This window comes from Uranotaenia lowii, chromosome 2, assembly GCF_029784155.1.
Source record: "Uranotaenia lowii strain MFRU-FL chromosome 2, ASM2978415v1, whole genome shotgun sequence".
Taxonomy (NCBI): domain Eukaryota; kingdom Metazoa; phylum Arthropoda; class Insecta; order Diptera; family Culicidae; genus Uranotaenia; species Uranotaenia lowii.
This window is the reverse complement of record NC_073692.1, coordinates 225257486-225270327: the sequence shown is the minus strand read 5'-3', so window position 1 is coordinate 225270327 and position 12842 is coordinate 225257486. Positions and strand designations below refer to the sequence as shown.

General features: G+C 37.5%; 1 protein-coding gene across 5 annotated transcripts in view; it reads right to left on the bottom strand.

Annotated features, from left to right (window-relative positions):
* LOC129745268 (protein madd-4) overlaps positions 1 to 12842 on the bottom strand; it is a 797076-nt gene that overhangs the window by 201904 nt on the left and 582330 nt on the right. The window lies entirely within an intron of this gene.

Genomic DNA, 12842 nt, shown 5'->3' with positions numbered 1-12842 from the left:
TATTAACTGTTTGTGTCCAATTTTTCTGTAAACACGATTTTATATTAGCAGATTTGGTTTCTTATTAATTCTGTCGTAGAGTGTTTTAAGTAGTTAAAGTTGTAAAAGTCTCAATATGTCAATTTCAATATTGCTGTTTTTATTTAGTTTTCAAACTAATCTGTACACAAGATAAAAATAAGAGCAAACAACTTTCAATTGCCAAACTCAATTTCTTGATTCCTGGTCCAGAAATAGTATGAAATTTTCTTATTTGTTTTGGAAAGTATGTTAATTCATACATCCAATTCATACATTCAAGTTATGCAAGGTGAATTATGATATCAAATAAATGTTTAAAAATTCAGATGACACATTCCAGCGTGACGTAACGACTTTTTGACAGGTTATTTTGCCTAATTTACCAATTTTCTAATTTTTTAAGCCGAAGAGTGCCGGGCTAGCAGCGACCATGTGGTAAAAAAGTAGGGCAACATAGTTAGTTTCAAGTGAAATTAGGGTAAAATTAGTAACCAGATCAAGTCGAAAATTAACTAAAAAATGACTTTAAAAACTGAAATATAACGCTTTAAAGACAATTCTGTTTATTGAAAATCGTTTTTTGAAAGCCTCTTGGCCTTACTACTAGAAAAGCAATATGTTGGACAAAAGAGAAACATTTCAAATGAGCTTAGATATCTTAAGAATAGCGACTGCATAATCCTAATGCTCTGAGGAAACAATGGGTGGAAATCAAAAGATCGTACCCGAAGGACTAGGACAACACTAAGCCATACAAGAACTTTGAGTTTATCCATTCTCTTTGATAAAAAAAATTTACGAAATTTGAAAGTTCACCCTATACTGTAACTGTTTACACCCAAATCAGAAATTTTTCAAAGTCACTTAAACAATTAAAAAGGTCTAAAATTAAACTGAAAAAAATTCCAAGTAAATTTACAGAAAACCAAAAATTTTAAACAAAATTGTTATATGTGAGAAATCAACAAATCAGCAGATGTTCAACGAAAAGTTGAAATAATTTACTTGAAATTGTGTTCAGATTTACATTTACAGAAACAATGATTACATTTACATTTAAAATGATAGAGGATTGAAAATAGATAAACGACAAAATGTTGACAGAAGATTGACAATGACCCAAGAAGCTTAGCGAAAAATTGACTTAAGATTCAAGATAATAACACAAAAAGGCTAAAAAATTCATTGCACACTCTTTTGCATGATGCATCAATCATTAGAAAGTTTCTAGAAAAAAATGAGGTTTACAAAGGTAGGAATTCAAAAAAAATTATTCATAAATGATTTAACAAGATAATATCTTTAAAGAAAATAACAGATCCAAGAAACGTCTCAGAAATTTCTTGGAATACTGTAGAAAAACTTTCAGTAAATCTCTAAAAAGGTGCAGATATTACTGAAAATTATCGAAAAGTTCAAGTAGGATTTGAAATCTTAGATTGATATCTATGAATTTCTACCAATCTTTCAAATGATTCGAAAATGTCTCGAAAAACGGGAACTTAGAAATGAAATATATGATATTTTCGATTCACTTTTCACAAGTTTACCTTCCATTCAATACAACCAAGAGCATTAAATGCATGGAATGTTTCCTGACATTTGATTAATTGCTTTGTACATATTTTGAATGATTTTTTAGAAATTAAGTTGAGAATTATATTTTAACAAGTTCAAGCTTTAACAATCATTAAACTTCAAGTCCTGGTTAAACATGCTGTAAGAATGTCTCTTTAGGAAATATTTTATGTTTGGGAGAGTGGGGAATCATGGGCCACTTTTTTTCGATGTTCCATAACTTCTTTATTATAAAAGATAAAATGAAAATGAAAAACGGTATTGTTTTCTTCATTTTCAAGGTATCATAAGGTATTTTTTAATTTTTTAATAAGTAATTTTCCCCAAATTCTGACTGTTTGAAAAACAGCAATATTTTTGGATTTTGAAAAATTGTGGGGAATCGTGGGCCACCAAAACCAAATTGACCACATAACATGAAAGTTTATGAGTTGACCCAAAAGTGTGATTTCCTAATTTATTTCGTTATTTAAAAGCAATTTCAGATGATGAAATAAAAAAGAGAGCTGTGTATGATCGCATAGATTCCAAAACCTGGCTCGCGAACGTTTTGGCGAAATTTCTTCTATAGGATGGACAAAATTTCATTTGGCATAAGAAAACTATGCAGATAGGTAAAACGTATTTTAAGTTCTGAATGTGTATAAAAACATAAAAATATAGGTGATTCAAGATGTGTGGCCCATGATTCCCCACAAGCTATGATTTGCAAATTGATTGCGTTTGTGTGACTTATTGATGTTTCATCAAAAATTCTTTTTCCACGTGAAAGATCATGATAAAACTAAGATCATAAGCGTATGAGCCTTTTTTTTATGCACTTTAGGTTCCCCATCGATGAAATTAGCGGGTGTTTTTTAATGATTTAAGTAAATTTTTCTAACTTTTTTTTAGCTTGATAAATAAAAGAAGCATATGATGCGTATTTCAGTCAACAACATAAAGGAATATATGCTCACGCTAAGCGACGACGATGACAGTTGGTTTGAGATTTTTATCTCAACACACATCTGAGATATTAAAAGTGGCCCACGTTTCCCCATGGCCCACGATACCCCACTCTCCCCAAATAAATTTATAAATCATACATATTTTTTAAGGTGAAAATCTTTTTTTGTATAAATTCTAATCTAAAAGTGACACATCAAAACAAAAGAAATCAATAATCTTCCTTACTGAATCTGAGCCATTCTGCTAATTTACGTCCTTTGAATTTCCACAGAACTCAAAAGGAAAGAAAAGAAAAATAAACGATAAACGAATAAACTAATAATAACCTAATGAATACATACTACGTGTCGTTTGCTTAGTTGTGAGGGAATTATTTAAAAAAAAGTGATTTTAGTGACCTTTTGACTTTTGAGGGACCAGCCTCAAAAAAGTTACAAAGTTACTAAAAAGTGACAAACTTCTAGCCCTAAGAGTCCCAATAAACTATACATGTTTTTTTAAATAAAGGTTATTAATTCCATACTCAACAAGTTCATATTTTTCGACTTGCGGTTCAGAAGTTTCATTTAAAAGCAACCACAAACAACATTGATTTTCGAAATAACTTTAGCTTTTTTGTGTGAAAGTTATCATTTTCAAGCATTTTAATTGAAATCATACGAGAATTATTAGAGATACTTAAAAAGAAACAAATGATTTTCTCAAAATCAAAAATCAATATAAAATTATTCCCAAATATAAAAACTGACTTCTGCTTATGTGTATATAGATTTATACACATATTTGTTGAAATATTGTTAACATCAGTATTCTGATTTATAGAGACACTTAGCCTGATTCTGCCCTTTTCAAGGAATAATCCTTTTCCGAAATGTTTATTTATGTCTGGTTAGAACATGATTTGATGAGAACGTTTTTTTTTCAACACCAAGTTCTCAGCTTAGAGCATCTCAAATGCTGGAATCAACGCAGTTGTAAATTTTAAATTATAATTTGCATTATTAGAGATGCTAGTAAAATGTCAAATGCATCAAAAGCAACAAATTTATGTGCTTGAAATTTGAAAAATCGAAAATCAATGTTAAAAAAAAATTCTGATACAACCTTTTTAATCGAAACTTTAGAGATCAGGTTACAATAGGTATTTATATATGCTTGGATTATCCATCTGTCATGTTGGCAACACTCCACTAATGATTTCCAATCTGTTAAACTGAAAACAATTCCAGTGAACACTACAAATTCACTCTTCGTTGATTTTAGAACATTAGCGAATTGACGTTCTCACATTTGCGACTTTCTGTTATTGTTTACATTAGCCAGCACCTCCCCTCAATTCGCACGTTCAGTAACTCGAACAGTTTACGATGCTGTACGAATGAACATGTATTATGCTAACTCATCCGCTGACACTCCTAGGTTCTTCTGTGAATTGAATACAAGGGATGGTCTTCCATGATTAGAAAAGAGTTGGTGTTAGCCACCTATCTCGCCGAAGAGGTTTGTTAACCACATTCCTTCTTTGGTTGCCATACAGAGTGAAACTAGTTCAGCTTCTGTAGATGACAGACTGACCATCTAATGACGTTTCGTTGACCATAAAACCAGATTACCAAATACCTTGAAAGCATGACCAGCAATAGACTTTCTGTCATCGACATCGTTTGAGAAGTCGGCATCAGCATATCCCATTAAAACAGGGTTCTCTACTTTCTTAGTGTAGACCAGCTTTGTCTCCCTCGTATTAAGAAGATATTGTAGAATCTACTCTAGTCCTGCACAATGTGCATCGGAAGGCAGTGCTTGAAACTTGCTGATTGCGCTGACCGCGGAACAAATGTCCGGCCTCATATTGCAAACATCCTGTTAGCAGTTTCTTGAATGTATGATTGGTTGTTTCACCAACCTTCGTCTTCGTCCACTGCATATGCGGATCCATTGGATTACTGTCTAACATGCCAAAACGTAAAAGTATGCTTTCGGTGTAACCCACCTGAGAAATTTCAATGGTTAGTTTTTGACAATCTCTTGAGAAATTAATTCCCAAAAATGTGTATCTTCTTCAAGATCTTTCATTTCGAATAACCTTCCAAGTTCGGTCTTAATCCAGACCAGGTTACCCTCTTATTGCCAACGATAAGAATATTGTCAACATAGAGAGCTAGCGTTAGATCTGTAGCCCGAGATTGATAGAAGCAACAGTTACTTTTCAGCGGAATCAAACCGAGTTTCTTGACTACTTCGTCGAATTGTTGGTTCCACGAGCTGCTAGCTTGTTTCAAGCCATATACGCTTTTCTGCAGTCTTTTATCTTTTTTTTTATTTATCTTTTCCTCCAATTGACCATTGAGGAAGGCTGTTTTTAAGGTCCATTTGGTGAATGATTGAACTAGGTTCGTTAGCTAAGGAGCTAAGATTGTACGAACGCTCTCCATTTTGACAACGGGCGTAAACGTTTCATCGTAGTCATCCAGATCGCAGTGAGCAACCTTTCGTTACTAATCTTGCTTTGAATCTTCCGTCTTCTTTAATCGAAAATACCCATTTTGATGAGATCGATTTTCGTTATTTTGGTAAGCGCTCGACCGTCTTCCAGTTCCTGTTTTCGTCCAGGGCTTTTAATTCTTCGCTTATGGCATTTTACTTTGACCAGTAATCCCTTGTCTTCAAAGATCGACAGTTTGTGTAACATCGCTATTATCTGTTGCTATCTTGGCATTGTAAAATTCTGGCGTGGTTGTGACCTCACATCATCTTCGCCGTCAGTGTGACTGTCAAGATCTTGTGAGCTATCATAATCAGATCCATCAACGTTACCTACGTGATGTTCTTCAATTGAATCTTCACCTTCAACCACTATGACTTTGGACTCGTCTTCAACATTCTTGTTACCTACGAGATGCTCATCTTCGTTACCCATGAGTTTCTCAGACGCTTCTGAACTTTTCGCTGGAGGTTTGGATTCTTTTGCTGGCGTATCTTGACTTGCAGGTTGTGAAATTGTAGAATGAATAAGATCATTCCGACGATTCAGCAATTCTTGCTTATCAATAACTACGCTACGGTGTATCTCTACTGTACTTAAGGACTTGTTGTATAACCTGTAGCCGTTGTTTGCGTAGTCCGCAAAGATAAGTTTCCTTAGAAGAAACTAGTAATAGAGCATAAGGGTTACAGCCAAAGATGCGTAGATTGCTCAAGTCAGGATTCTTGCCAACCACATTTCGAATTGCCCATCAACTTTCTGTTGATTCTTCCACTCACGTCATTCTGCTGAGGAGTATACAGTACTGTTAGAACCAATTGGACGGCTTTTGCCTTGAGAAATTCTTGAAAATCTCGTCCAACGTACTCACGGCCATTATCGCATCTTGGTATAGCAAATTTTTGATTAAAAAGCGTTGTTGTCATCGCTTCAAACTCCTTAAACTTCTCAACAACCTCGCTCTTGCGTTTCATTAGGTTGATAACTGTGAAATGTGAGTGTAGTCATCCGTGAACGTCATGAAATATTGATGGCTATCAAACGTAGTTTCCGCAAACGTCAGAGTGCACTAACTCAAGCGGCCTACTCGACCTCAGTTTTTGTAGACTCTTGAACTTTGTGCTTGACTATTCTCCAGCTAAACAGCTTTCGCAAGCTTCGTACTGGTTGGAATCCCGAATTCGAAGGTCTCGACGCTAAAATCTTATCCATCTACCATCTTCAGTATCATAAGTGGGGTTACGCCAGCATTGCTTAGATGGTTAAGTCTTTTGTGCCATGTATCAAAACCTAACCGATTCTTTCCAAGCTAAGCCGTGGGGTTCTTAATATCCGAAACCAATTCCAGGGAATACAAACCATCAATTACTGTCCTTTGAGAAATGACCTCCTCAAAGTCTGTAATTATGACATTACCATCAGAAAAAGTAACCCTTTTTCCCTCAGTGGTAGCCTTTCAAACCGAAAGGAGATTTGTCCCTAGTTCAGGAATAATAAGAACACTATACAATTGAGTTTTCTTAATTTAACCATTAACCATGGTTTTAAGCGGTACAGAGCCTTTCTTATTCGCCTTTATTGACTCACCAGTCTTGGCTGTGGACAGCTCGATCGGTGTGGATAGCTTCGAGATGTCCTCCACCAATCTCTCGTCACAGACCATGTGCTCTGCGACGTAGTTCCACCTCCCCGTGGTGCAGAGTGGAAACGTGTCTACAGACTTGTCACCTGTAGATGTACGGCCAAGAGAACTACACGTCACACTTGGTACAGTCAGCTGCGACGGGCTGCGTGCCGAGTTTGGCAAAAACGTGGTGTGACTGGGCACCTTGGTACCAGTGCTCAGTTGCAGGTGGAGGGGTCGTAACGTGTATCGGGTAGTCGCGACCCCGATATGCGGGACGACCAAGTGTTCGAGCGGGTGTTGGTCGAATTCGCGCGTCGGGTGGTCCTAGCCCTGATTCGCGGATATGACCGACTCACGACGAGCAGAGGGGCCTTGTGCCGTAATATGTGGCGCCCATTGGATGGGCCTCAGTATGAGTCTCGAAGAGTCGAGACGGAGGAAAAAGTGGGATGTGTGGTTATCTCCAGACCCGAGGAGAGGCGAGTTGTTCTCGTCTCGAATTGGGTCAAGAGACGGAATGATCGAGGGCTCTCGAGACGCGAGGAGAGGTGGGTATAGACGCCTCAATTCGTGTCAAGAGGAGGAATGTGAGAGGGCCTCGAGTCACGAGGAGAGACGGGTATAGACGGCTCAAATTGTGACAAGAGGCCATATGTGGGACTCGAGTCACGAGTAGCGGCGAACGGACTGCCAACCCGTAAGTCGTGAATCGTGACAAAGAGTGGTTGGGATTGCTGGTGTAGTACGAATAAAACGAGTATTTGCCGTGGAGCGCATTGCGCGAGTATGGTCTCCCATCATGGGTAAAGCCTTCGTTGCTAGGTCCGGATGGGAATTATGGCCAGAGGCCCCAGGTGGATTTTATGGCGTTGGGGTACATAGTATCATGAGTCGTCCAATTGCACCCATGGACCCAGAGTAGCAAACTGGGGGGACGCGGTGGCTCGCCGTGCCTTGGAATGCAATCCGTAAAAAGGATTTACCACCTGGGTGATCAACTAATAAAAAAAAGACCATGTGATGAGTCACTCCGGAATTCATCACGAAGCGAGCACGCCTTTTGCCATTCTTAGTGGCCTGGTAGCAACCTTTGCCTGACCGATGGCTTTCATCTGGGTTCCACCAACCTGCGGAGGAACCAACTTAAGAATTACGCCAGCCTGCGGAGGTGCCACTTTCAAAGTTGTCCTCGACACGCTGCACCCATCTAGCCTCTGCTTCGCGTTGGGCAGCTCTACTCAGAGGAAAAAGAGTTAAATCTCCTGGACGCACGCTTCTCCTGCCTGCTTGCGCTTCACGCGAGCGCTATCTTTGTCAAGCCTGGACCTGTTCTTCTTGGCCGTCTTCAGCTTGGGACAGCAAGCCTTCTAGTGCCCCTTCTCGCCGCACCCGAAGCACCGACTGCCTCCTTTTTTCGGTGCAGTCTGCAAAGCGTGGTTTGCTATCGCTGTCTCTTCTCGATATAGCTTGATGGCTGGTGTTTTGTAGAAGCTCAGAATCCATGAACAACCGTTTGATGTCGACTTTCGACCTTGAGTTCAGCTCCTCTTGCGGCAGAACCTGGTGGTATAACCTGGTGGTTTTACTAGCAGCAACGAGTGGATCTTCCAGGTTCCGAAGATCTCCACTCGACCGTCCAACAGTAGTTCTTTCGAGACCCCGGCTGCCGTGTGAGGTAGCGCCAAATCAGCCACGGCCTGAGGTAGCTGCTGGCCTCCGAGAGTTGGTTGACCACCAACAGCTTGTTGACCACCAACTCCGCCTACTGCGATGCACCCTCCGAGCTTTGGGTTTGTCATTACAATCCAAAAATCTCGCGAGGGCTTTCATAACGTCGTATGAAACATCTCAAGAATTCACAGAAAACTGCTGCAAAAGTTATAGCTGTTTCAATATAACTTTAAAATTTTGTTGTCCAAGCTACAAATATTCTAAATGGAAAGATGTTGCGACTAGGTTATGATAGTTTTTGTATTTTTTCGTAATAAAACTCTTTGTTCAAATTTTATTTCAAACGGCGTAATGGAAGCTTACGCGAGAAATCAATTTTATATGAGAAATCGAAACAAAGCTACAGCCAGTTAACCACTGGGCCTTAAACCTGCTGTGATATCAAATAAAACCGGGTATTATTCGTATCGGAAAATGATAATACAAATAAATTTATTGTCGTCAAGCCTTACTTTTTAAAGATCAGAATAAAGAAATACAAGAAACAAACCTACCACATTGTACCAGTAAAAAAGGTAGTAGGATCTTACGTTGCAAGAATGAAATAAAAAATAATGATATTCATTATTAAGAACACTACGAATTCACTCATCATCCATTCTAAAACAAAAGCAAATTGACGTTGTTTCTCACTTGCAATTCTCTGTTATTGTTTACATTTGCCACGCGGTTTGTCAGTCCGGATCAATCGGCGTGGTTTTTTTTTGTTTCGATTATAGTCTTTTTACCATCTTTATGGCATTCGCAACTTTATCAACGTTGCAGTTGGCGGGATCGTTTTTGAAAAAACTATCCGGTACAACTGTGTTCGATGTTTACTCTTGGGCTCGAACTCGCGAACATCGGCTCAGGAGACAACAGACTTGCCAACTGAGCTATATCACAAGCCAATCGCCGTGGTGAAACGTTCGGTCGTCATGAGTGTCGTTCAACAGTGATGATACTTGACTTTAATTTTCTTTTGAATCTCATTGCATTGGTTTCATCGCTTGAATAACTGCAGAATTCGTTCCTTATATTTTGTCATCCACATAAAGCCTTCGTTTTCTTTGAATAATTACAGATATCATGCCAATTTAATTTACGGCAAAAACACGCAAAAACGGTTAATTTGTATCCGAGTTGTGCAAGGACATTCAGTTTTCAAAGATTTACTATCAATTTTTAGGGGATCAAGCTTCAGTTTTTTGAAAACTTTGAAGTTACAGAACAAAAAAAAATTAAATTGAGCTCATTTTAATCGTTATTTATATGAAACAGTTTCCCATCTGTGTTAATGTTTGATTGTTTTTATGTCTAACTGAGTTTATTTGTTCAATAAAATTCCTGATTTGTTTCCATTACGGCAGGTAGTTTGGACTATTTTGCTCTAAGTTGAAAGCTCGGTTTTGTTCAGATTGTTTGTACTCAAATGGAAAATTCTAGCAGCACCAGAAAAAAGTGGAATCACACGGATTGAAACGATTCCGGAGGGAGCATTCTCAGCGTCTGCCGGAATGGCTCCATGCTGTGTGTCTATGCTCTATAATTTGTCCGTTCATCTTCATTTGGTTGGGCGTCCTTTGGCTGTTTGGCTGCCTTGGCAAACGAAAAATATAGCGGAAACAAATGGCGGATTTCAAAGCTCGTTTTGCGATCCATTTTGCTCCGCTCGCTGAGTGCGAAACAATTTGGCGCTCGAATTGGCCTCATAGCATCGTGAGGTATAAGGGATGGTGTTTGGGAAAGAGACTCCCTCTTAACCGCCCCCACAACCCGACTAAAATCCCCCCAGAGACCTCTCCGGGAAAATGGAGTGCTGTTGGTTAACTTTTGTTGAATGATCACATTTGGTTGGGCCGCGGCAGGAAAGTTTGGAATATTTGTTTTTCTGGATGAAGCAACAGGAGATTCAGTCGTTCAGCACGGAACGTAAACTAAATAAAACACAATCATTGTTTTAGAGGTCATTTCTATATTTACACGAGCTAAAACGTTTTGCTTTGGAGTTTGATTAGCTCTCATTCAAATTTTTGTGGGTTTCTTCAGGAAACCCAATTGGAAAAGCAAGAACTGTTTGTATTTAAAAAAAAAGAATGTTTACGAATTTTATAAGATATAACTCGTTTCAAGAAAATTCGACATGTCTGAAGAAAAACATGCTTGATCAAATAAAACCGACAATATGGCACACGTACAAGAAGGGACGGGTCTTTCTCTTTCACGTTGAAGAAGTACCAACTGGACCATCCACTAATGCCGATAACAGGCAGCGAACGCCCGAGTGAAAGTATTATTTCGGTATTAAAAATTATGTGCAAACTGTTGAATGGTCTCGGAAAAACTCCCGACATCTTGGAAGCGCGCGTGGGAGCAGAAAAGAAAGCATGTGGCAGCAGAAAATCGTCATGAAAAATTGAAGCACATTTTCTAACCTTTTTCGTAGGCGCCGCCCATTCTGCCGAAAGCTGATAACAGTTATTTGGAACTTATGATTTGAATTTATCGTGAAGCCTACAGTAAGTTAAAGGCTGAAAAGACGAAAGGATATTGCGATTTAGTTACAGTTTTTTTCGAAATAAAATAAAGCATCTGGAACAAATAAGATGTGATAAAATGTTTCTTTGTAAATATATGTATATAATAGAGCTGCGAATAAATGTAATGCTACAATACCAACAAAATCCAATAACATAAACTTTCCATCTAAAAGAGGTTTATCGCATTTTGTAAAACTAAATTCATCCAAATTATCCAGAAAATAGGGTAAACGCTCTTGAGCGAAAATAGCCGAAATCTGATCTTGAAAGGAATTGTTTACATTCATGCAATGTTTGGAATGTTTGCTTAAATTTATTAAATGAAAAAATATGATTTGCAAATTGAAGAAAATTTGACTTCTAGGTGCGTTGTTTTATGCGTTTTGTCTCACACGCAGTGTTTCCTCCTGAATATATACAACACCTTCAAATTTTAGTATACCAGCTTAAAGGACAGAAAGATGTAAAATTAATTTCAAAATAAAAAAACAAAAATTACTACAATATATACCACAGCGTTCAATACCAGGCACATAAAAAGTTTGATATTCCCAAGACCACTGTGAATATTAAAATAAATGAAAAACTTGGAGTTGAACATGAAAAAGAATCAGTGTTGTCCTTTGACTTGGAAAGCCAACTTGAAAATTGGATCAGGAAGGCCGCCAGTTTATTGAAACAAAAAGAGAACAAGTAGGTATTTGATCCTATTTAAATCGAGAACATCGAAAGTTTGAAAGGGCCGGCTGCTTTTTTGAAGTAAGAAATTAATTTGACTGGATATTTTACTAACAACTTTGGAAGGTTGAGTTTTTGTTTTTACGTAAAAAAAAATATTTTTAATATAGTTCAAAGGTGGATGTGAGTAGTCGATCAAGCTAAGCTAAGCTAGCTAGCTAAGCTTACGTAAAAAAAAAAATTTTTAAACTTGAAAAAAATTGAAGATGGCAATTAACTGCAGTTTTCACAGTCATACAAATAATAGGATTGAGATCTTTCAAATGTTATCAGTACAAAATGGTTCCACTCAAGATCAAATTATAGTTCCACTCATGATCAGATTTATTTTATTGACCCTCTGCTTTGAAAAAGGAAACTACAAACTTGAAATCAGTGCGACTAAACCTCTCAAAATATGAGAATTGTAGGACCCTATCCAGTAGAATTTGAAAATCGGATAAGAATGTTTTTTTAGTTGTATGAGGTACATAGGTGTTTTGTTTTCGGTGTTTGTTGGGCAAATCTTCAGGTTCCAATATTTGTGCTAGCAGCATTTCAAATAAAATAAGAGATGATAAACGTTTGGGAACTTCAACTTCTGATTAAAAACAACACAAAATTCTTCCAAATAGTGGCAGACACGAACCAAAGTGTGAGATATTACCTCGTTGTTCAGTAATTTGAAAGTTTGCCCAGTTTGAAAAGCACTTGTAAAATGATCTAGTTGTTCCAAACTTAAGGGCTATTTTTATAAAGACGCCCTTGAAGCCAAAGGGGTATAAGTGACAAAATTGAAAATAAAACGAGATCTAGAACGAATGCTTTACTGCCAAACATCATATGCAATTTTATTCATAATATTGTTCGACTATTTTTATATGCTTTGATCGCGTTAGAAATATCCTGCTAACTGAAAGTCACATTTTGTTTGGAGCCAAAATGGTGTTGACACTAATAATTTTGCCACCGAATGATTCATTTCCAGAAAGTACCAAAGGTTTTTTTTTCATCGGGACCAAAAATGAAAAAAAAAAAAAATCAATTTTCGTTTGGAAAGTATTTGATGTTTGAAGATTCACCACCAAGAGTTAATCATTTCATTTCATTTAACGATTTTTATATTCCAAACCACAACGAATGAATAACAAATTCCAAGTTTCTGATCATAATTGTACGGAATGTGTCAGGATTTTGAGGCTAGGATCAATAT